The 23,628-nt window shown below is 41.2% G+C and overlaps 1 protein-coding gene across 3 annotated transcripts in view; it reads right to left on the minus strand.

Annotated features, from left to right (window-relative positions):
• The window catches only part of CALD1 (caldesmon 1), a 198,109-nt gene that overhangs the window by 97,549 nt on the left and 76,932 nt on the right, over positions 1-23,628 (minus strand). For all 3 annotated transcript variants that reach the window (XM_050915442.1, XM_050915438.1, XM_050915440.1), the window contains exon 2: positions 22,433-22,526. The gene's annotated coding sequence lies outside the window, so the exon portion shown is untranslated. The remainder of the gene's footprint in view (positions 1-22,432; positions 22,527-23,628) is intronic.

The raw sequence follows: 23,628 nt of genomic DNA on the forward strand, positions 1-23,628 counted from the left end.
CATTTACGCCGCAGAGAAAGCCAGCGTGCACATGCAGATTAAAATTTTCAAAGGTGGCTTATGAACCGCTTGCAGTTTAAGGGAAACAAAGCCAAGGTGCATTTGTAAATTATTTGAAGTGCTCCGTTTGCAGATGTAGATCTGTCTTGTGGCTTTATATTCCTGCCCGCCAGTGCAGCGTCCAAGCGCCCTCCCCATAAAATCACTGGCAATAGCAAAGCCTCTCATGACTTAAGGGAATCTGTGGCTTTTTCTGCCCCCTTTTTTGGATTAAAACACTGCTGAGGGCAGGGGTTTTGTGAAGGTTATTTTATTAGTTTACTTTTCCTGGGGGTGGTTTTTTTTCTGATTTGTTCCTGGATTGGGGGATTTAAAATTTTGGTGGTGTTGTGACTTTCTTCATGTTTGGCTGGCTGGGGTTGTTTTGTGGAGTTTCAAAGGGAAAGTTAATTTTGCAAATCTAATAGTGACTTTACAATTGCTGCTGCTCTTTTTTTTAATGCGCAATTAGACGATATATATAAAATGCAAGCTGTAACAAGACATTTTTTCAAATCTTGTGTTTGTTTACTCTTACCACCATGTACCCCTTGAAGAGCACAGAACAGCAAATCTGCCGTTTTCTCCTGAGAAGCGTTTTCATCTCAGCCTATGTGCAGCTAAATTCTGCCTCATCTCCTTTGCTAGAGGGCCCGTGAGTTGCAGGACTGACGTGGTTCCCCCCAGCTGGGAGACAAAGATCAGAGGAATGGTACACTACAAAGAGCAAGTTTGAAGCAGCACGTTGGGTTTCTGTGCACAGAGGGCAGATGACGGTGTCCGCAGGAACTAAGACTGCACCAGGCAGCAGCATTTAGTCTGTGGAGTACAGTCACCATCAGGGATTTAAAATATAAAGAGCTGACTGTTAGGCTGACACCTTGTGTGATAGAACTGAGAATCCCAAAGTTTTTTTTCCCACTCTACCTCCCCAAAGCAGACATGCTTTGACATCTGATTTATTTGCACTTTCATCACTTCTTACCCAGCCAGGTGCATCCCAATCTCCGCCTCTCCTGACTAAGGTACACTCCTTCCCTCCCCCCAGGTCCAGACTCTGTGCACCCACATTTCTCCCATCCCTTCTCCAAATGTCCCAGCCAATACCTCCATCCCTTCCCTTCCTACATGGTCCTCAGCACCATCTCTCATCTCCAAAAGCTCAAGCCCTCTTCCTCATGAGGAAAGCTGAGGAGGATAATAACAACAATCCAGAACTATTTCTGTACTTCCTCCCCTCTTTCCTTCCCAGGAGCATAGGGGAGATTGCACAGCAGTCGTGAGAAATTCCCCAATGCAACAACTTTTCTCCATGAAGATCAGATGGACGGACATCTTGGGAGGCTGTCTAGAGTTTATTACAGCATAGCGTCTCCTCTCAAAGAACTGAGGTCCCGTCACTTCATGGCATTCAGATGACTTGCAAGCCAAATTTTCAAAAATGAGGAAGGCACTTGGGAAATGGAGGTCAGGTCAACAGTACGACTTTTAGTTAGCAAGGCCATATCAGTGCAAGAAAATGAGTTATCAGCTAGAAGGTCCACTTGAAGAAGTCTATTCAGTGCTGTTCACTGTCTTCCCAAAAATGATTTGTTATCTTTCAGCCTCTGAAAACTACTAGACAATAACTTCATCAATCTCTCTAAAAATGTTTCCTATTTCCACAAAAATAGAGTATAAAATCATAGTTTCTCGGAGTGTTCTTGCCTCTCAGAAGATTTGAAAATTGCTTTGCTTACAGATGAAGGTACCAATTATTTGAAGTATTTTCTACAAACCATTTTTGGGAGCATACACATTTTGATGCTTCTTTTTTTTAAAATGAAAATTGTTCATGAGTGAAAACATCCTGGGCCAAAATGTAACACTCCACCCAGCTCCACTCCAGGGCCTGCCTTCAGAGCCAAATCTGAAAATGTCTCTCTGTGTGACCTTCCCAGGTGTGCAAAGAAATTATAATTATTTTTTTTAATCTTTGATTGCATCTTTTTTTTTCCTGTTACACATTTTTAATAATTTGGTGTCAGACCAAAAAAGTTTCACTTTTCTGAAAAAAGGAAAACTGTCCCTAAGAAAACTGTTTCAAATCAAAAGTAATGTTTCATTCAACCTCAAAAAAAAAAAAAGAAAAAAGAAAAAGTTCTTTGTTTTTATTTTAAATATAAAAATTTTGGTTTTCAAAGTATGATAAAAAGTGTTTTGATATCTCAATTTTTTTCTCTGAATTATTTCCAGGTATGTTTTTCACCTAATTCAACCAGAAGTCATCAATAAATTTTAAAGAAGCAGAAATACATTTTTTTTTTTTTTTTAGCAAATAGAAGTAGATATCTGAAACTATTTGACCAGTTCCATTCCCTGACATCCACACACATATGCAAATTACTGGAATATGGGCTGCTCTTACACTGTGAAAGGGTACACCACAAAAATTATCATTTTGTTGCTTCTTCGTCAAAACAAGACCCTCAGCATCTTTTCAACATTTACACAACTGAAATAATACTGGAAGACTCTGAAGTGAACTCTCCAGAGTTTTCCACCACCAGACTCAGAAGAGGGACCTATGAAAGAATATTACAAAGATCTTTGACCTTGCTTTTTTTTTTTTTTTTAAATACCTCTCAGAAACTACTGAAGATAATTCTTGCTCAGGACCTCATATTTTCCACAGCCTCACCTACAAGGGTCTTCTCAGGGTCCCTATCTCTTTTGATTCTGAGACTGAACCTTTAGATCATGGGATGTCTGATGAACCCTGTGGTGTTTCTGAGGACATGCTAAGAAAGACTAAGAGAAGACAAATAAGCAAAGTAACTTAGCTACAACATTTACCAGCATCGCCACATTACTTGAATCAGAATCATAGCAAAGTATGTGCCCTGCAAATACCATCTCCCCGCAAAAACACTCTTCATTTCAAAAGCAGTACCAGCCTCTGTCTCTCCTTTTCATCTCTGCACTTCACATAATGCCTTTGATCTTCAGTTGACTACAGTTTATTGCTAAAATTTGTTGAGTTTTTCATTGTCTTGCTAAAAAGTGCTTCCTTCAAGGATAGCCACATTTAATCGCTCCTGGTACAAAACACATGCGTGCAAATCCCATTCCCCTTTATGTCTCATCCCATGGGAAAGTTTAAAATTTCGTCATCTTCCAGCTTTCATCAAGGTGGAAAACCAGAGGAATGCACAGTAATTGTAAATATATGACAAAATATTTTAATAGCAATTAACGGGAATATGCTTTTTGAAAGCAAACAATAAATTGGCTAGGTAGAAATACATACACAACCACCCACCTGTACAATTCTAGTATGGAGAGCAAAATAACCTCCTGCTCTGGCTTAGATTTAATACTGTCCTCACCCTATTCCCAGCACTGATTTCAGAGACAAGTCAGCACCCAGGGGGCCTTAAAAACAGATGAGCTAGACTGGTAACAAGCAAGTGAAAATGCAAACTGCTACTCAGGTCTTTAACAAACAGAAATGTCTTTCTTTCAAGACCTGCCAGTCACCTTTCCATTACACTGAATGAGCTCCCAGACTGCAATGTTTATGCTGAGTCTCTGCACCAGCTTCAACCTAGTTGAGCCAAGAAGCTTCAAGCCAGAGCATATTCCCTAACACAGCATGGCTGTGTATTCCCACAGGGCTCTACGCTGGCCACGTCTGGTGACAGCATTGTGCAAGCACATGCCATCTTGCTTCCCTCCCCATACAATGAAACAATTGCAGATTTCCTCTTGGTGACCTTCAGGCCCAAAGAGTCTGAAGGTCATGCCTGTTTCCTTAACATGGGATTGCTCACTGCTGCAGTGTTGTGAATGCCCAAGGCAAGCTTCATGCAGACAACTGCTAGGCTGATTGCAAGCTGTGATGACTGCCCATGCAAGACAGCATGGATCAGAGCTCTTGCCAGACCCCCTCTCAGCAGTTTGGCCTGTTCTCCATTAAAGAATGAGGGCAGAACATAGCTTCATTCACCTGAAGGGGAGCAAGGGGATTTGGCCTACGGTTTCTTTGTAACAAGAGAGATTTTCTGCTAAATATCCTTTCTTATCTAGCTAAAGACATCTGCATGCACTGTGCACCAGATACCTCCCCTTCCTTCCTTAGCCCAACAAGCCTCTCACACTGGTGACTTAAGTGGGGTACCAGCACAGATTCATCCTGCACTGTTGTAGGACTCCAGTTCTGTGGGAGCTGGTAGAAATTTTAGGACTCACAGGAAGAACAGAAAAGACCTAGAGTAGTAAAAAGGACAATACAGGGTTTCTTCATGAAAGAAACCATGACCAGTTCCTAGCTTCTACCTCCCTCCTTTCCTCTCGCCCTCATCCCAAGCAGCAGGAGGCAGGAACAGTGCAAAGAGAAATGGCTTCAGGATTTCCAGGAGAACCCAAGTAACACAGTGCAGAATAAGGAGGCCAATGAGATATCATGGCCCAGTGCCTAGCATTCAGGGTGAACCCAGCAACTGGGGATACTTCTGCTTGGTTCTACCTCTGATTTATTTTGTGGCCTTAGAGACTAAGCCTTAGTCAATTTTGTGCCTCTTAGTCCTTACATTATCTCCACCAATTGCAAATTCTTCTCACCGTGCATTTGCAGAAGGCTAAAGCACAACCAGGCCCCAGGTTCAGTCCCAGCCACCAGATGTAAGTGTAACATCAGTACTAAAAAAAACATATCCTACAAATAGAAATATCTGCTGCAGAGAAGAGCTGAACAAAGGTTATAAAGGGAAATTCTTTCTGAACCTTTCCTACAGAGGGGTAGTAAAGGGAAGGCTTCCAAGTCCAACTACACAAAGGTTTTCTACATGCATGCAGCTGGACCTCTGACTTCTGACCTGTCCTTACTGCAGGATCAGGTGGTAACACAAGACCTAAGTTATTCTGTCATTGCCCCTTTTTTTTTTTTAAATACTCCCACAAAAAGGATCAAATGTCTCATTAAAGCTTGACATAAACTGAGACTGCAAGCAGCTTTGTGAGTTGCACCCCATTAATCCAAATGTCCCGTTTACCCATCTGTCTCCACTTCAGTTGTCCCAAAGCCCTGGTGTGGAGGTGTGGACCTTTCAAATGTCAGTAAAGGACTGGTCAGTGAGAATCACAAAGAATGTTTTGCTCCAGCTGGCTATATGCCATGACATCCACTGTATCCCCAGGACTACCATTGCCCTTTCTTTCTACCTCCTCCACCTCAGAAGTGAAAACAGAACCTCTTCATTGCCCTTTTTGCAGCTGACAGCAACTCAGCAAGCAACACGCATTGTCTAACTGTGACTTGTTTAATCTGGCATCCATGAAATGCAGGTATGATAAGCATTCTACTGCAATATCTGGCAGAATTAGAGTTCCTTAATCTATCTTCAGTCAAAACAAATAAATCTGTTTTCTACGAAAACCTGTCAGAAAACGTTTGGAAATTATTTTCCCCGTTCCCCTTTTAATTCTGCATTAGAAGCGTTCAGTGCCACTCAGGTCTTTCAGAAACAGGCGCAACTTCATTGTGAAGTCAAAAGGTGGAGTTCAATGGATTGATCTGTCCTTTGTCACACCTCATGCATGCTCTTTCTTTAATCTGAGATGTTGGATATCACTGGTAATCATATATTACCAATAGTAAAGCTTATGTTTAAAGAGGCTCTTTAACATAAATTCATTTTTAATGTTCCTTTCATGTAAAGCCACATCTGCAATTGTTACTGTAAACTTGGCCAAGTATTCCTGTTGACTGCAGATAATGAACTCTTGTACATATATACACACACACACACTCATACCAAGCAGCTTTATTCCTTCCCAAACAGAATAGCTCATTTGGGACTCAAGGCAACATAAACGTATTAGGTCATGTGAACACACAATTTTATTCCAATCTAGCCTGTGCCTTGTTTCATCTGACCATGCTTCTTAGGACTTCCAAGGAAAATTCATCAATGGCAAACCAACCAAGTACACTTCATACTTAGCATCAGAAAATCAAACTTTGGAGGTTTCTCAAAGTCCCAATTTCTGTTCTCAGAACATTTCATTTCCATCTACATGTGTATGTCCAAACCACTGACTCCAAGAAGAGTTACCAGAGAATTACCCAGAATTTCAACAAGGAAGTCAAAAACCCCATCTGTTAAAATCTCTGCTTGTGGCATAAGGTACATTTTCCATCTCATCTTTCACAGGAGTAAAAAAAGCTTATGTACATTGGTGGGGCATTTTTAATCCTGAGTAACATATTAGTTAACATCTCCGCGGCATCCTGAGCAAAACTATGTAGTGATTACGTAGAACAGAGATTCCCAATTGGTGCTCTGCAGACTACTGATGGCCCACAGGACCACACCATGGTCCAAGCCCTTGATTCAAATAGGTGCTGAACAGGTTTCACCCACCCTGGCTACAGCATAAGTTACCACAGCAAGTACTACACATGTCCTTGCAGGTGCCAGGCCCTGTATCAGCTCCTGATGCTGCAGGGTGAACCACACGAAAGTGTTGACAGGGAGCTTTTTATAGGACATTGTCCCTGCCACAGAGTTCACTCCTTGGGTCTGCAACTAAAAGATCCATGGCTCAGGTCCATCTCTTGTATACATGATCTAATCCAGCACTGGGGAAGGAGCATTACAGAGCTGCACCATCCCAGAGGTGCCAGCAAACATCTAGCGTGCTGCTGCTAACACTGCAATACACTTCTAAGCATGCAGCAGTAGGACCTACCATCTCAGAGCCAGTCAGTTGCAATGGAAAGTCGCCATTTGTCTTTATTCCCTTGGGCAGGCTGAGTGCAGTGCCATTTCCACTCCTCCCACTTCCTTCCTCATCTTTCTCCCTACTGCACATTGACATAAGGGACCAGGCAGAGCTTTCTCTTGACATTTGGATTTGCATATACTGGTCCCACCCCTGATCTCAGTGACATTTGTCTATCATTTCCCATTAGCAGACAAAGGAAGAAACAAGACATAGCTGGAAGCTGCTGGCACAGCCACTGGTTCTCATGTTAGAAGGACTGACCCTTGACTCTCCTCTTCAAGTATCCTCTGAAGTATTTCAAATATGTTGTCCCCAAAGATCAGAAGATGCTGAAATATTATTCGTATACAGACTAGAGTTGAAATCCTGGTTCTGTTGGAATCCCTGGCAGACTTCCCAGAGACTTCAATCAGGACTGAATTCCACCCTCACAGGCCAAATTCATCTAATATACACTGCGAAAGATCAGTGAGCTTACCCTGCATGTCAGAAACTGGTGCGATCTCAGATTATGCCAATATAGGCTACTTCGTCTTCTCATACCTTTGTGCATACACACGTAAAGGCAGAATCTCTTTTACTCTTGCAATGCTTAATTGTGGGAAACAAATTATTTTTACTCGTATCATTATCACTGAGGAAATACTTAGCCTTTGCTGCAGATACAAAGGGCAGCTGAAAATTGCATTGCCCTTTACTACTGTTTAATCATAAGTGAAGATATCCCAGGTAATGACAATGAGGCTGCCATCTCAAAGGACAAAACATACTGAAGTCAAAGGGATTTTATAGTCCACAAAACAGTTTGTAAAAGTGCTTAGTCCCAAAATGAGCTCTGACTTGCATTCACTTTTTCTCTGCATTCAAACACTGGGAAGCAGGCTCATGGGATATCATCCACTAGTTACCCTTGTCTTTTATCTGCCTCTACCAGCGAAGACCTTCAGCTTCATCATGCTAATCTAATCACAAGAATGCCCACACCATGCATTTAGTCCTCCTGCATGCTTTGTCGCAAATCTGTGGCCTGACTGTTGAAACTTGCGGCAATGCCCTGGCTGTTGGCCAGCTTCATCTCTCACTGAAATCTCTAAGAGCAGAAAACCAGTGCCCATGCCAACACCTTCCAGTCAGGAGCTATTTGTTTCTTAATGATAGGAAAGAACAGACAAACATCACTAAGAAACAGGTGAGGTCCAGCTCAGATGACCAAGCCATATTAAAGAGAATGCATTTCCTCTTGCCCTATAAATGGCAATGCCAATTCTCCCATTGATTTCTATTAGAGAAAAATCAGAGCATGGGAAAGAATATCACACGGGCAGAAGAAGCTGCCACAACTATGGAAAAGCCAGTCTTCAGTTTCTGGCCTACACAAATAAAACTGCCACATTGTATCCACTCAATTTGTGCCTTTACAGGCATAGCGAAAAGGAAAAATTACTTATTCTTGTCAATGCCCTCTCATCTGACTTCACATCCTCTGGAGAGGGAGGCTCACGCTAGCTCAGCTGGCAGACGTCACAGAAGCACTGCGTGCCCTGATCCTGTCAGCTGCCTCCTCTCTTGAGGGAAACGGCATAGCTGCAAGTGTGCCCGGTGGAGTGTGCATCAGGACAGACATGTAGTGACACAAGCGTCAGCCAGGACAGAAACTGTCTGGGAGAAGGGTGGAGCCTGACCCCAAACTGGAGCTAGGTGCAGTGGAGGTGCAGCAGGGGACAGAAATGCCCGCAGGAGCTGATGACCATGCACTGAGTGTTAATCACTGTGATGTTGTGAGTCCCTTCTCAATGTGCCAAGCCACAACGAGCCCACGTGGCGAGGTACCACCACAGTGGTGTGAAGCAGGACAAGCCACGGGAGCAGAAAGCATTCTGGAGGCTCTTGCCTACTGGAGATAGTCACCCAATGATGCAGGCAGGAATGACACAAGACAGGGCAGTCTGGTGTCCATCATGACAAGCAGAGGCTCGCACTGGGAGCGGCAGTCATAGCTCTGGCAATAGGCAGAGTGTCTGGGCTAGGAGCAGGGCAGGCATCAGCCAAGGAAGATGTTGCTCTGTCCAAGCGCAGGAGCATTTCTTCTGCACCAGAACTGGCAAGGAAGCCAGCAGTAGCAGTGCAGCTCTCCATACTTGCCTTTCCACTAGAGAGAAGGGTTTCCTCCTCCAGGCAAGGAGCTGATCAGAGATGGGAAGTATCTGCCTCTGTGCCTCCCTGACTTCTGCTACTCTGCTCCCGTCCCTCTCATCTGGTGCTCCCCTCTTGTCCTACCCTTGCACCACCCCGTTGACCTTCATGCTCACATGCAATATTTCAACAATACGTTGTCTGAACTTATCTGTGTCCAAGTAGGTTTTATGAATGTTTTAGCACTCTATTCACACTCTTTCTGTTCATCTCTCAGGTCTTGAATTAAAAAAAACTAAGGTAATGCCGTTAAAAATAATAAAATGTTCGAGCAAGTCTAAGGTAAGGTTCCAACAGCAACATTCACTCAGCCAGACTTCAAACTCCACATGTTTTCTGGAACGCATTTCAAAATACAAAATCATGATATATTAAGCTACATAGTTAGTCATAAAAAAAAGTAATAGAAAATAATATGAAGATACAATGCAGCCAGCTTACTGTGGCTTCCTTTCTGTATTTTCAACCCTTTTTCTTTTCCTGTTAAAACATGCAGCCCTAGGATCCAGCTCTGCCTAGTGCTGAGCATCATAAACTAATGAGAGTTGAGGGATCTCTGTGGCTTGCTCTGTTGAACCAGCAATAAGCAACAATACCAAGTTTTAGTCATCATCCCTGCATTTTTAAAGAAAAAAGAAATACTACAAAAAAACACCCCTAAAGTTCTTTGGTTTGCTGATCTTACTAGTTGTGCCCTAAGAGACACTAAGTATTTTGAATCCAACCAGTTCCTCAGAAGAAATGAATGATAAATTTTCAAAGTCTTGCCTGTTGCTCTTGAACTTTAACTAACTCATCTTCCCTCCCAGTACCTGTACACTTACTTTGCACAGACACAGTGCATGTCACCATGACAGATACATTGCAGCTGAAAGTCCTGTTACTCAATGGCAGAGCATCATGGAAATCTGTGGAATTCCACCAGGAATGGATCCAGCTGCAGAAATTTCTACTGGGCTTTTCCAGCTCACACTTTTAAAGTCATCTTTACAAATGAAACCCAGATTGTTTCCTGCCAAGTAGCTATATCAATTTATCTCTAATGAGCAGCAATTCTGTGTCATTTTGGTTGAAAATTGAAGCATGAGGTCAGTGCCAGCTTTAAAGAGGTAAAGCAGGGCAGCAAAAATGCAAAGCCTTTCTACAGGACAACTCAAACAGGGTACCGCAAAACAAACGCCCCTCAAACCATTTGCCATATTTGAAGTTTACATCATAGACCCCACTTTATGCTGAGTTTAGCTGAAAGCAAGGAAACACTAACACAACAGTGTCACCAAACCAGAAGGCCCAACAGCAGTGAGGCTTTGTTACAACAAAAAAACGATAGGCAAGATGACACACTTGCATGCTGTGCATGAGCCAGCATAAAACCTGACACAGCAAGCTTGCAATATTGCCAGCTCCCCTCATGAGACTCACACAGAGAAGCTGTTAAATAATCTTGACAATAATCTGACTGCTATCTAGACATTCAGGCACAAACACTCATTGCCAGCAAATACCGCAATAGCAATGCATTGGTACACCAGTAATGTTGTATGCGACTGCACACTGCTTCGCCCTGCAGGGGAACAGCATCGCCAAAACTTTCAACAGAGTCTGGCTCAGAGTCAATTAAACAAGACAGGTGAGGCCTGACAGTATCCTGTGCACTTAATACTGAGAGCACACAGACATACATACTTACTTTGTATTAATGTGACAAAGGAAAGTTACACTTGAGCACTGTATCAAGCCAATAAATTTTACAGTTGCTTAATTTTTTTAGGAACAGTGCCTCAGACTATGTCTGTGTGGTCCAGAAAAGAAATTGTTTAATTTTCCTTCAAAAAATAAATGGGGGGGGGGGGGGGGGGGGGGGGGGGGGGGGGGGGGGCGGGGGGGGAAATCTCTGTACCACACATTATCTCCTACCTTTCCCTAAGTCCTCTTCCGTAAGGATCCAAACCCCCTGTGAGGTCTCCTCCAGCTTCCCTTGTTGCTATGTTAGGTCTACTCAGCTCAGAATGAGACACAGAGCACACATGGCTGATCGCAGTGTAAGTTCTGGGCACCGAAGGCACATGAAGCCCATTTTTCCCAGTCAACCCACAGAGTGGGGTTGTATGTGTACAAAGTGTTAGCCAAAACCAGAAATACAAAGATGGAAGGGGAGGGAAGGGAGGACAACTTCCAATCTGTTTGTACATGCTCTACAAATAGGAAAGCAGCCTATGTTTACTAAGCAAATTGTTTTTCATAACTCAGTCACCTCATCTTTAGTTATGGGCTAGCTGGAAAAAAAAATTGTTGAACTCAGCCTTCAAATCTTATGCCTTCTTCAAAATGAAGAAAGCAGAAATATTTGCACTTATGACTGGCATGTGTGCAGAGGCCTCCTGATGGTGGATGCTTCACAACTCACCAGATCTGATGGCTCTACAGGAGTGAAGTACAACTAGAGAGACAATCTCTGCAAGGATACCCTATTAAATATATGGAAAAAAGCATTAGGAAGGCAAGGGAACAGAGGCAAGAATGGGAAAAAAGGTCTGAAAAAAGACATAGACTCTGGAAAAGATGTACAGAGAAGGATCAAACTAAAATCCCAGATCATAATGCTTGCAAACTTGGAGGATTTTTACAATCCATACCCAGATAAAAATCCTGAAAATAGTTTGCACCCTTCAGGTGAACAAAGAAAATAAAAGCCAGGTCTGAAATTCATAAACAAACGGGAGTAAACTAGCCAGCTTTTTCTGTGCTTACCTGGACCAAATAAAACCTTTACAACTTGTAAATACTGACAAGTGTCACTTCAGATATTATTAAAGGACTCCCTAAATATAAGAGACAGATTGGTCTGCAGTTAAATCTTTTCTCCTTTCCTTTTCCAATGCTGAAAGTAATTGAAAAAAGAAGACATGTTTCTTGATGTAGCCTAACTTTTTAGGAACAGAAAGTATAAATGTTAGTTATATAGCTGACACTGCACTTCAAGTTTGCACTTTGTTGCACCCATATACCTTCACACAAAGTCAGGTAAAAAACAAAAGCATGAACACTTACAGTCATATGAAATACATGTGCAATGTACCCTAGAGCACCTATTAAGTGATACCACTTGCAAGACACCTCAAATAAAAATCCACATAAAGATGGCACCAGTTCTTCTCCTGGCCAAGGACCGTTGGAGAAGACACAAATTCATAATGTACTTCTTTCAAACAAAATGGTGTCACAAATGACATTAGAAAAACTCTGCCCCAAGCAAAGTGTTGTATAGGGAATATATATAATTGCAAAGTCTGAAGGATGTACACATACTTCAGAGAGGGCACATACCAGCAACAGATCTGAATTTTTACTATCTTTGCTACTGCTTTCAGTCCATGTTATTTTGGTATTTACATTAAAAAGGAGATAGAAATATCTTTGGAGATGACTAAGCAGTTTCTTGATTTCTATTAAGTACCAAAAAGCAGTCCTGCCAATTTATTAATATTTAAGTTTCTACAACTTAATATGAACTTGATTCCAAGAACTACATAGGTCTCCTTAAAGTATGTGTAGCAAGAAGCCAATGCTGTGCCAGCTGGCAGATTAAACAAGCCATTAAAGTAGGCTCCTACTGAATTTAAAGGATTGTTTTTCATCTTTTCCCTCTCTACTCCTCTACATCCAGATGTATTATTTAGGGAATATTTTCCAGTCCCAGTAAGAAAAGTAAAAGAAATGCCCTTGGCACTTAATGAGTTTTTCCTCCGATGTGGTCTCCTGCTGCACTTGGAATTTATTCCATTACTGTATGGCTTGCAATGGTCCCAAAATACCTCTGACTACATGAAAAGACAGGGAAAGTGTGTTTGGGGTAGGTATGGTTCTTCATTCAAAAGCAGGGACAGCTTGGGGTGATTGATCTTAGTGCATGACTTCATTCAGACCATCATCATTCCAGCATGCCACCCCACAACCCATACCTTGCAGCCCCTTGTGCAGGAGACTAGCACTGTTACCTGCACGTTATAGTTGGGAAAAGCGGAGCACACTAGGATTAAGGACAAGGCCAACACCAGCCTGGAGCAGGCTGGCAGAGAAGCTCCTTTCTCTGCAGCCCCTGCAGGACTTCAGAGATGAGAAAAAAAAAAAAAGGTGGTAAAAGTCTGTGCCTTCACAGAACAGAGGCCTTCAGCATATCATTTTTCCTTCAGAGGTTCAAATGCTTATTTGAACTTTGTTAAGCTATCTGAACTTCACGACCTAGCAGTATACAAAGGAAGAATCAGTCTAGAATAAACTCTGGTATTAAACAGCCCTGGTGTCATCTATAACAGTATAACAGTTATATAACAGTATTTCAGATAAAAATGCCCCCATAATAGTTTTCCAGACAAAACCTCCAAAAGATCAGAGTTGTATCTGCTCCCTGTGGCCATTTCAGACTGACTGGAACTACAGGCAGCTGAAGAAGGAGCACTGGCTTTTGAAATGCCTGGAAAATAATTTTATAAAAATTGAAAAAGAAAAAAAAACCACCACCTAGGCCTCCCGCAGTATTTCAGTTCCCGGGTAGTAAAATGAGTTCAGTCCCATAAACTTGCTACTGAACTAGAAAACAAAAAGGCCTTAAAACCAAGTATAGGCACACAGCCAGAGGCTGAGCGCGCCAGCTCTGGAGCTTGACCATGACTCAGAGCATCTCCTTCCTTCGGAGCGAGAAGCCCCTCCAGGATCCTGCTCAGGCCCTGTCTGGCCCCACAGGGTGAGCGGGCCCCTTGCTCCCAGGCAGACCCAGCAACCATCTTGGCCCATGCAACAACTTCAGAATTTGGCTCAGAGTTTGATTTGCCAAAATTGTTCTGGGGGTCACAAACATCCCCTGCCCCCTTCTTAAGGGGCAGTTTAATTCTTAATTATATAAAGCTAAAGTGTAAAAACTGTATTTTGCATGTATTCTTTGTTTCTAATACCCAGTATCCCTAAGGGGACTCCCTTGCTTGGCTAGCAGTCGGGATTCATTAGACCTTTTATGATGATTCTTTCTGTTGTGCAGATATATGATGAATCTCAGATGTTTAAATAGCATATAACAGTGCTCCATTGACCTTGCTGAGTACAGTTGGAGGGAAAGAAAGGTAATTTTCCTCAAAGAAATGTTAAAAATGTGTCTCCACTATAGCACAGATGCAGAGGATAAAGAAACTCCAGAGGGATTAAAATATTTTAGATTAATTTGGAAGAAGGCCACATTGTGTAAAGCCTGGTTAGTTTGGGCCTTTCCAATTCCACGCCATATAAACAAACCCATTTAAACTGCATTTGTTAGAAGGAATGTTTAAAAAAAAAAAAAAAAAATCCCCCAAAGTAGTTGTAACTCAAATGACCGCCAGTTCTGTATTCTCTTCTTACTGCCTAAAGAACAAACATATGTACAATATATTCTAGCCAGAGCTTGTGCAGTTGCTGCATGATTCATACTGCTTGAAAATTAAGTCATTTAAGTAAAGGGATTCTGGCTCCCTCAAGCAAAGTTTTAAAACTGAAGCAAGGTTAGATCTGGTTGGTTTTGGAGCCGGCTTCCATACTTTGAACAAGACCATTGCTTATAGATCTTTGCTTTGGGCTGGGTGGAACAAAGTAAAAGAAGAAAGAAAATTGAAAGGAAGAGACAGAAAGAAAAGAAAAGAGAGGAAAAGAAAAGAACCTGTATCATCAACACAACTATATAAGGATTAACCTAATGTTCAGTGTGCCACTGTCTGGCAGAAGCAAGTCCTTAATGTTTACTCACTTTCAAGGTCAAATTTTGCTCCTTTTACTCACACAGAACAGAGTTTTTGCCTGTAGAGTCTTCCAAAGAGACAAGTCACAGAGCGTGGTATTAAATAACGATAAAAAGTAAACAGCTGCTGACCCTTATGAGTTAATCAAGTTGAGGCACAAAGGAATATGAGGGTAGCAGTGAGCCAGCCAGAGGGGTAACAGCATGAAACACACAGTGAGTCATTGTGCATGATTAGCATCTACAAAACGGCAGGCACTTAAAGTAAGGGGACTTTCCTTATCATAAACCATAAATCCCGGAGCAACTCAACATGAGGAATACCCTCCTATCTGCCACATGGATGAAGAGAGTTCTCCAGCGGTCCCAGGCCTCCTTGAGTTCTTGAAATGGTACCCAAGTATTTGACCGTAACTCAGTCACTGCGCAAATTCCTCTCCCCTCAAAGGATGTGAAGCAGCTGGCCCAGCCAAGGACAATATATTGTCTGCTCTCTCCGAAATACCCAAAGGAGTGAACGTCATTTCACCACTGAATGTAACCATCTTGGAGAGGAATATGGCAACTTGACTGAAGTTCAGAACAATATAACTCAATAGTTTAGAATACAAAATGAGGAAAAATGTAATTTTCATTACAAGTAATGTACTTTCAGAGAATAAAAAGATTAATTTAAATTCTGGGATTTGAGGGCTAGCATCCCTTCTCTTATTGAAGTTATTATGAGATGTTCTGAATATGATATTGCAAGAGGCTACAATGGTTCTGACATCATGGCCGTAAAATTCAACTGTGATGATGGCTTCTGCAGCTATCATACATTTGATAGCACATCATTTGCTTGCTACAATGCTACCGGTTTAAGTTTTCCATGTGATCTTTTTCCTCTCGATGGTTACTGCACATTAGCAATAAACACATTCTCCAGCATCTCCTGCACATTTTTACTTTGATTGCATCTATAGCCAGCCCTGTGCTCCCATATTCAGCTTGGTTGCATGAATGGAAGGGATACATTAAGCTCTCTTTGGAGATACTCCAGGTTTGCAGGGATATAACCATAACCAGAAAGCTGACCAAGGGGATTTTTACATCAACAAAAAAATCAATTCAGAATGTAGAACTTCTTGTGGCTGGGTTTTGCTCTTTGAATGTCATGTACAGACCTTTATTTGTTGACACACCACTCTACACATTCACGAAAACAAGATGTTCTCTAGTCACTTGGACTATCATAGTAAAACATTTTAAATAAATACTTCACATAATTTCAGAAGCAGATGCTAGATAGTAAAATTGCATGTTTGCAACAGAAATGGCCAAGACCTATTTATTAGTGCTTGGAATTTTCTATTTTGTGCTTCACATTATCACCAGCAATGCATGAAAAACACAACGGCTATTACATCCTAAACTTTTCTTTTGAAATGTATTTATTTTTTAAATTTACTCCAAGAAGTTTATGAGTAGAAGTTAGTATTTTTCAACACTCTTAACTCCGCCCTTTCACTCATATGCCTGCTACAATTTTATGTCCACATATTTTTTCTTTTCTGCTTCTTCAGTAGGATTTGGGTTTGTCTGCTCTACCATCTCACACAGTGGCTTATATCCAGGCTTCTTTACTCCATGTAGAAAGACATGCAGGACTCGTGTGAATTTCTGCCATGGCCAAAATATCATCCAGTCGTTCTAACTTTCACCTGTCTGAAATAGAAGTTATGCTTTGCAGAGAAGTTTCCCACCTTCACCTTAGCAGTGGCATCCTTCCTTTGTGGAGTACCACTTAAAATATGGAAGGAGAAATGCCGTTCACATTGCTCATAGTCCTAAAGTTACTGCATGGCCCCTTAAAAAAAAAAAAAAAAAATTCAGTTCTGAAATGTACCTCTTTTGAGATGCTTTCTTTTTCAGTTTAGCATCAGCACTGATAACCATTAATCTAAGAAAGTTTATAAGATATTCAGCCTAAATTTTGCTTCTCTTAATAGTTATAGCCTAAACGTTGTTCCTCGTAGTACTCCTAGTTAGACACTAGTATACTAATAACAAAACTCCATTCTTAATATTGCCCCTTTCCTGAGTGACTCAAATGGAGTATGTCTGTTACCTGTAGTAGTAAATTTTGAAATCTTACTGGCTCTTAGTAAAGTGGCAGAAGTAAGATTACTTTGATTGCTTAATAAATCACATTGTTGCAGTTTAGTTACATGCTATAGCCAACTTCATGTTGCCTGAGGTATTCAGGGGATATGTCAAGGTCATACAGATACACAGCGGGGACGCAGATGTACGGTGATGTAAAGTCACCCAAATGGCTTTGCTCAGAGCCATTTTAGTTTATGAGTAGGCTTTATGACCTCTCGTAACAAGGGAACCCCCAGCTGCTTCCACACAAAGCTCCTCAGGTGCGTCAATTCTGCGTTTCCATCCCCTAAGCTCCTGGCACCATCCTCGCTCAGGTGCTGGACGTGGTAGGGAAGCTGCGCACAGCCACCTAGCACCAGAAATGAGTCAAGACCCAAGATGTGACTGCAGAGAGCTGGCTCTGGTGTCCCTGCATCTGTGTCAGGAGTAATCTGCTGCCTCAATAAACTATACTCAGTTAACGCTGATTGTTAGTTTGTTAAAGACTCTGTAGACTTGGTTTGTATGGAATAAAAACCCCTGAAAATTCTGGTAAGAAAAAAATAACTGGAGGGAATCAATTAATAAAAATAATTAATGAAATTAAATTTTACTTTGAGATTTGTGATTTCTTTTTTGCAGACTTTTCTCAGATTTTGCTGTTCAGTATTTTCTTTGTACTTGTAAGGAAAACAGCTCTTAGACTATCCTCAGTTTTAACACAAGGCAAAAACATGACAGAGATTTGTCTTTCAGTGATAAAACTAGCAAAAATAGAACACTTATGATAACCCTGTCTTTGAAAAACATCAGTAAAAAGCCCCTCGAGCTCCACGAACACGTTGCAGACTGCACATGTCACATAACTAAGGACTACGATTTTTTGCCTGAGGCTCCCACATTTAACAAAGGGAAACACTGCTCTCAACAAAAGATGCTATTCTAGTTATGTGCCCTTTTACCCTGTCAGAGAAACAGCTGGTATCATAAAGTCACAGCTAATTTGTATCATGTCTGCACTAACAGTCAGATTCAGTTTGTATCAAACTTTCAGAGTTGGACTTAATACCAGTTGATGGATGACAGCTTTTCTTGCCTCCCTCCCTTCTCAAAACATTTAAACATTGCCTCCCACATAAAAAAACCCAATATTCAAAATACAAATGGAATCTTTAACATGTTTCACATAACCAGAATATATGAAAATGTTTAAAACTAGTAAATTTAAAAAAAAAAATCCTAAAGAAGGGTGAGAAAATTACACTAGCAGTTCTGAAGTTCTGTGTTTCAAGATAAATAAATAGTGCTTTAAGACAGACATGTGGGTATCAAGTGTAATGGAAAAGAATTTTCTCTTAAAAAGAAAAGAAAAAAAAAAAAAACCACAACTTACTTGCCTCAGGTAATCTCCTGCAGTTTGGGGTATCTGTTCTCCTAAAAAACATTCAGCCTGCCTGCAGAGACTTTAAGGGCTTTTTCAAGGTCAGCACTCAACAATTTAGGGAAGACCAATTTCACTTTCTTTTTTTTTTTAAAGGACCTGTTTCTCATTTATGCTATTAAATGTCATCTACTTTCATTTTAAGACCCTCGAAGCAGAATGCCTAAACTGTGCAAAGGGACTTTAGTGAAAGTGAGAGTCAGGCCAAAGACTTAACAGCTCCAAACCCACAGCGCTCATGTGAGAAAGAGCTGCAAAGATCAGGCTCTTCTTGGAAAACAGGCGTGGGGGAACTTCCAGAGATTGGGATTTCAAGCTCAGTTCAGATAAACATCTAACAGTACTGGTGCACTTCTGAGGCTACCCTCCACAGCACCTGAGTCTACAACATTAGCTGGAGACAAGATATTCTTTTGAGATTTCAGCTACTACCCACTTCCAGATGATCTAGAAGTATTTGACCAAGGCTCTTTCATCCCACGATCTGAAAGCATCACTGAAATGTAGGCAAGGAAAATCTCACAACATCCTGGGAAGTAGGGAAGAGTTTGGTTTTTTTGTAATGCTGCACAGTATAATGATTATCAGTTCTGAACAATTGGCCCCATTTATCAGAAAGAGATCGGTCTGCTCTGTAAACTTAGGTACACCAAGTGAACAACGTCCCTGGGAAATTCAAAGTAGCAGTATCAGTAATGCAGTTTTAAAGTGACAGGAGAGCTTATTGTGACGGAGCTGAGAAAGAGCAGTTGTCAATGAAGACTGAAGAATCCCAGCTCCCAGACTATCTTTCCCTCAGCACATGCATTTCCTGCCTTAGAAGGTTAATATTGCGCAGAAGACAGTAAGATACAGCTTCTGCTGTGCCTAAGCTGTGCTTGGCACTGCTCTCTGATGGACTCCTTGCCAGCGAACAGAGCCAAAGCACAGCATGCTCCTGCCACATCCTCTCCAGCAAGCTATATCTGCTCTCTACCTACTGGGAAGATGCAGATAATCAACTCCACTCCCTTCACTCCGAGCACAGCAGTGACTCTGCCCCTACATATGATCCTTGTGCTTGTTCAGATTTTTTTTTTTTTTTAAATGTTCGTAAACCTCTGTTTGGCAAGGCATGGTTTATTAGAAGCAGATTTCTCTTCAACTACTCAGTGTGTCAGCTTTACAATTCCTAGGTGGTGTAATTCCTGGAAAATAAAAAATGTTCTTCATCCAAAATTTTGGATGAGTCACAGCAGGTTTACTTGTTTTGGTTCACCCTTAAATGAAGCATAACCTTCTATATCTAAATGATGCTCTGGTTTTCTTTGTTTCAGCTGCCTGTTAGCTCCAAATTTCTTACAAGCAATAAGACTTTTCTAGCAAATGATGCCCACCAATTGGGCTCGGCAGCCAAAGGCAGCCATCACATTTTCATGGGACTATGAATTGCATCAGGAAGAATGACACTACTACTTCCCAAGCTTGATCGTCCGGTATTAAACTAAACAAAACTCCAAACAGTTGTCTTTAACACCTCTTCAGGAATGCAACATAAAAACTACAAGGTTCTCATCTCTCACAAAAGAGCTTTTACCAAAAAGTGCCCCAGCTGCACATAGAGGTCCCCTGAAGTCCCAGAAGCTACAGGGAAACTCGGGCAAGGTTGAGTGCTGCACCTCCTCTTCCAAGCAGCAGAGAGGACAGATGAGAGAAGGAAGACCCTACACTCATTTCAGTTCAATTCATCACAATAAAGCCATAGAAAAATGTCTTAAGAGACTCTACAGAAATGCTTTCAGTCTTGAACATTTAAGAGAAAAGCTGACCAAAACCTTTCTTACACAATGTTTCCTAATGGCAAACATCTTGACTTTTAACAAAACTTACATTTCCAAGGGAGATAAAAAAACCAATCATCACTAGCCAGTGACTTTGAACCTTAACCTTATAGGGTATCACATATTTTTGAAAGTAATTTATATAAGCATGTCTCATATTGTCTTCCAAAGTCAGATTTGGCTGTATTCAAGAACTAACAGAAGAGTTACAGGACTGTCATGATAATACTAAACTGTATTACTGCTTTTTATACTCAGATAAAGAGATATGTCTTGTTTCCAGTACTTTACGGAGATAATGCTTGTTTTCTCCTTTCCAAATGAGTGTATTGGTCCACACCATTTGCTTTAATGATTTTCTAAAGGCAACTAATGGCTTTTTTCATGGTATTTTCATTCATGTCCCCTAAAGACCATGCTCCTATTCGGCCAGCCTTACAATGTGAAAGAGGTTAAGTGTGGAAAGTATTATCAGATTTTGCCTTTCCTCCTTCGTGACAGAATTCTGCCACCACTCTGACAAGTGCTGTGCAAGCACCATGGGGACTTCAGCATGAGACAGATGACACTCACCCTGCATCCTACAATTGAAGTAGATGAATGAGTCCCTGAAGGACAGATTTTCAGATGCAATTTATACATCAAAATACGGCACCAGCACCAGCTCAGAAATACACTGAAGCACAGTCTCAGTTTTGAGGCACTGAAGTGCCTTCTTTCAACACCACAGTCTGCATGCTCAGACATGTCTACAAATACAACTCCAGCTGCTGAGCTGTCAGAAAAACTCTGGAGGGCAGTCACTGCTCTCTTTGAATATCCTATCCTAAGCACAGGCGGAGAGCACTTGCATTTCTGATCCCACTTGCTTTTGGACAGTATGGCCTCCCTCTCCTTGGGTCAAATTTTTAAGTAATTTACATACCTTGTAAATGCACCACCCAAGGAAGCATGTGGGAACTTAAATTTAGTGATCCCACTAGAAGAAGTGTTTCATGGGAAATTTTAGAACATTTAGGCTGGTTCTGAATCAGAAAGAAATCCTAATTTTGGAATATCAACGTTTCCTACAAACTGGAAATCCCAGATTGTATCTGGCTTCAGTCTTCAATACTCCCCCCACAAAGGTTCAAAAGTAATGCAGAACTCTGAAACAGCAACCAGGGCAGAGAACAGCCTGCAACAATCATCAGCCCATTCAGCACTTGCACAGACCTTCTCAGAAGTGTAGGACAAGTTAAATCCACTTCCCCAAGGCCGATGACAAAACCAGCTAAAACAGGCCCAGACCCAGCATTCCTGATGGCGGGGGGAAGGCTGCTGGAGACAAAAGGCAATGCAACCAGTGTTCAGCCTGCTGCCATGTCTCTCTCCTCCTCCACACTGCTCTTGCCAAAAAGAGGGGCAATGGAGCAGAGGTACAGAGGAGGTCCAGGCACACAGAGAACATGGTCACTCATTAGTGAGAATAAAGCAGCTCGCTGTACCCTGAATTAACCAAAGATGATGGTATCTAAGGGAGTTGCCTTGACCCTGGTGCAATATTTCTGACCCCATCAGTCTGCTGTCATAGGCACTGCTTAAACTTAGAGCCAGTCCTCAGTTTGTCTCCAGTCTGGAATTTCCGTATATTGAGGGGCTGAAGTTTACACACAGTATAAACACTTCCTTTAAATGGTTTGTGAACCCTCACTTCTTCTAGCAGTGAAATAACAATGTTTGTAAGAAATGTCTAAGTCTTACACGTTGTAAATAGTCAGTAAACACGGTTACTTGGACTCTCTCAGACTCCTCAGAGCCTGCTTGCTCTAAAAAGAACAGAAGACACAACAGGACAGTAACATACCAGCACGTGATCTTAACACAAGTAAATATGATTTAAGACTCCCATTGCGAGCAAAAAACTTGCTGAAATCCAGCAGAGAAATAAATATATCTATTAAAAGAATGGCCATACACCCACAAAATGCTTACTGTAAATTTCAAAGATTTTTGTTTGAAGATAAAATTCCAGATAAAATCCTTCAAATCTACTATCAGTTCTGAAGAAAGTAATCTCTGGTGACAGTGGTCCCAGAGGAATAGGAATCAAGGGTCTGACTGCAGGGCTGTTCACTGTTTTTCAGAGGAATTTGGATCAGCCCCCAAAGAAGGAAGCAAGCACACAGGGGAAAAAAATAAATCCAATATAAAAGCCTCAATACAAAAAACCTGATACAGAAAAACCTTCTGAATACCACAGGCAAGGAAATCTGAGGTAACTACTTTGATCATACTCACAGGAAGGCAATCAGAGGAAATATTCTGAGCTTTTCAGTAACAAACCAGCTGCTGATGAATTCAAAATGATGACTCCAGAAAATAGAGGTGATCACTGTACAGAAATAGAAAATAAAGAACATTGTTTAGCAATGGCATAATTATTGCACACTCTTCATTTTTCTTTGATAAAGTCTTTAACAACACCCTTAAAAAGGTTTTTTTAAAGTATGGAATAAAACAGAAAAATTTTGCAAGAGATCGACAAAACCCACTATCAACAGCTCTATAAATTAGAGTTTGACAAAGCAGACTTTGATTCCCCAAAATCTCTCAACAAAGTCACTCACTAAAACCTCTTTAAGAAGCGAAGTTGATACAGGCTAAGCTTTCTCTTGTGATTAGTAAGAGACGAAGCAAAGCATCAGACCAGCGGTGAGTTTTCATAACAGCGCAAGGTTTCCAGCGTACCTCCCTAAGGATCTATACTGAGACCTGTAGTATTCAACATATTCATAAAAGCACTCTGCAAAAGCAGATGAACAGTGACAAGAAAAAGTCTGTAGATGATACAAAACTATTCATTATAATAAAATCTAAAGACAACACAAGGAACTGGGGAAAGAGTTCATAGCAATGAATTTCTATGGGCAGACTAAATTCACTGTTCATAAGTACAGGTACAGGGGGAAAAAAACTTATATCTGTATACACACAGTGATCAACTCTAAATAAGCCAATAACACTCAGCAAAGATATCTTGGAGTCTGAGGAAGAGCTCTCTGAAAATATTAGCTGACTAATTAGCTGGCTAGCAGTTGTCAAAAGGCGAGTTAAGAATCATTAAGGAAAAATCTAGGTTCTATCTAGGTCACACATATAAATATATGGTATATCTATGTTTTCAGTTTTGCATGAAGTTCTGGTTACCCTTACTCAAGAAGAGCCCCAGGAAGGGACATCAATAATGATCAGAGCTATGGCACAGTTCCCATCTAGGAGGCTATCTAGAGTATGACTCTTCCATTTGAAAAAGACAGATGATTGAGGCAGGATATGACAAAGGTCCTGAACGGTTTTTAAACAGTAAATGTTATTTATTGTTGTACAAGAACTATGATTCAAGAAGGAATCAAAAAAAATTCATGGAGGATAGTTTCATCATCTATGAGATATGATAGTCTGGATGTGACCTCTAGCTTAGAAAGTCCCAAAGC

This window comes from Gymnogyps californianus, chromosome 1 (assembly GCF_018139145.2).
Source record: "Gymnogyps californianus isolate 813 chromosome 1, ASM1813914v2, whole genome shotgun sequence".
Lineage (NCBI taxonomy): Eukaryota > Metazoa > Chordata > Aves > Accipitriformes > Cathartidae > Gymnogyps > Gymnogyps californianus.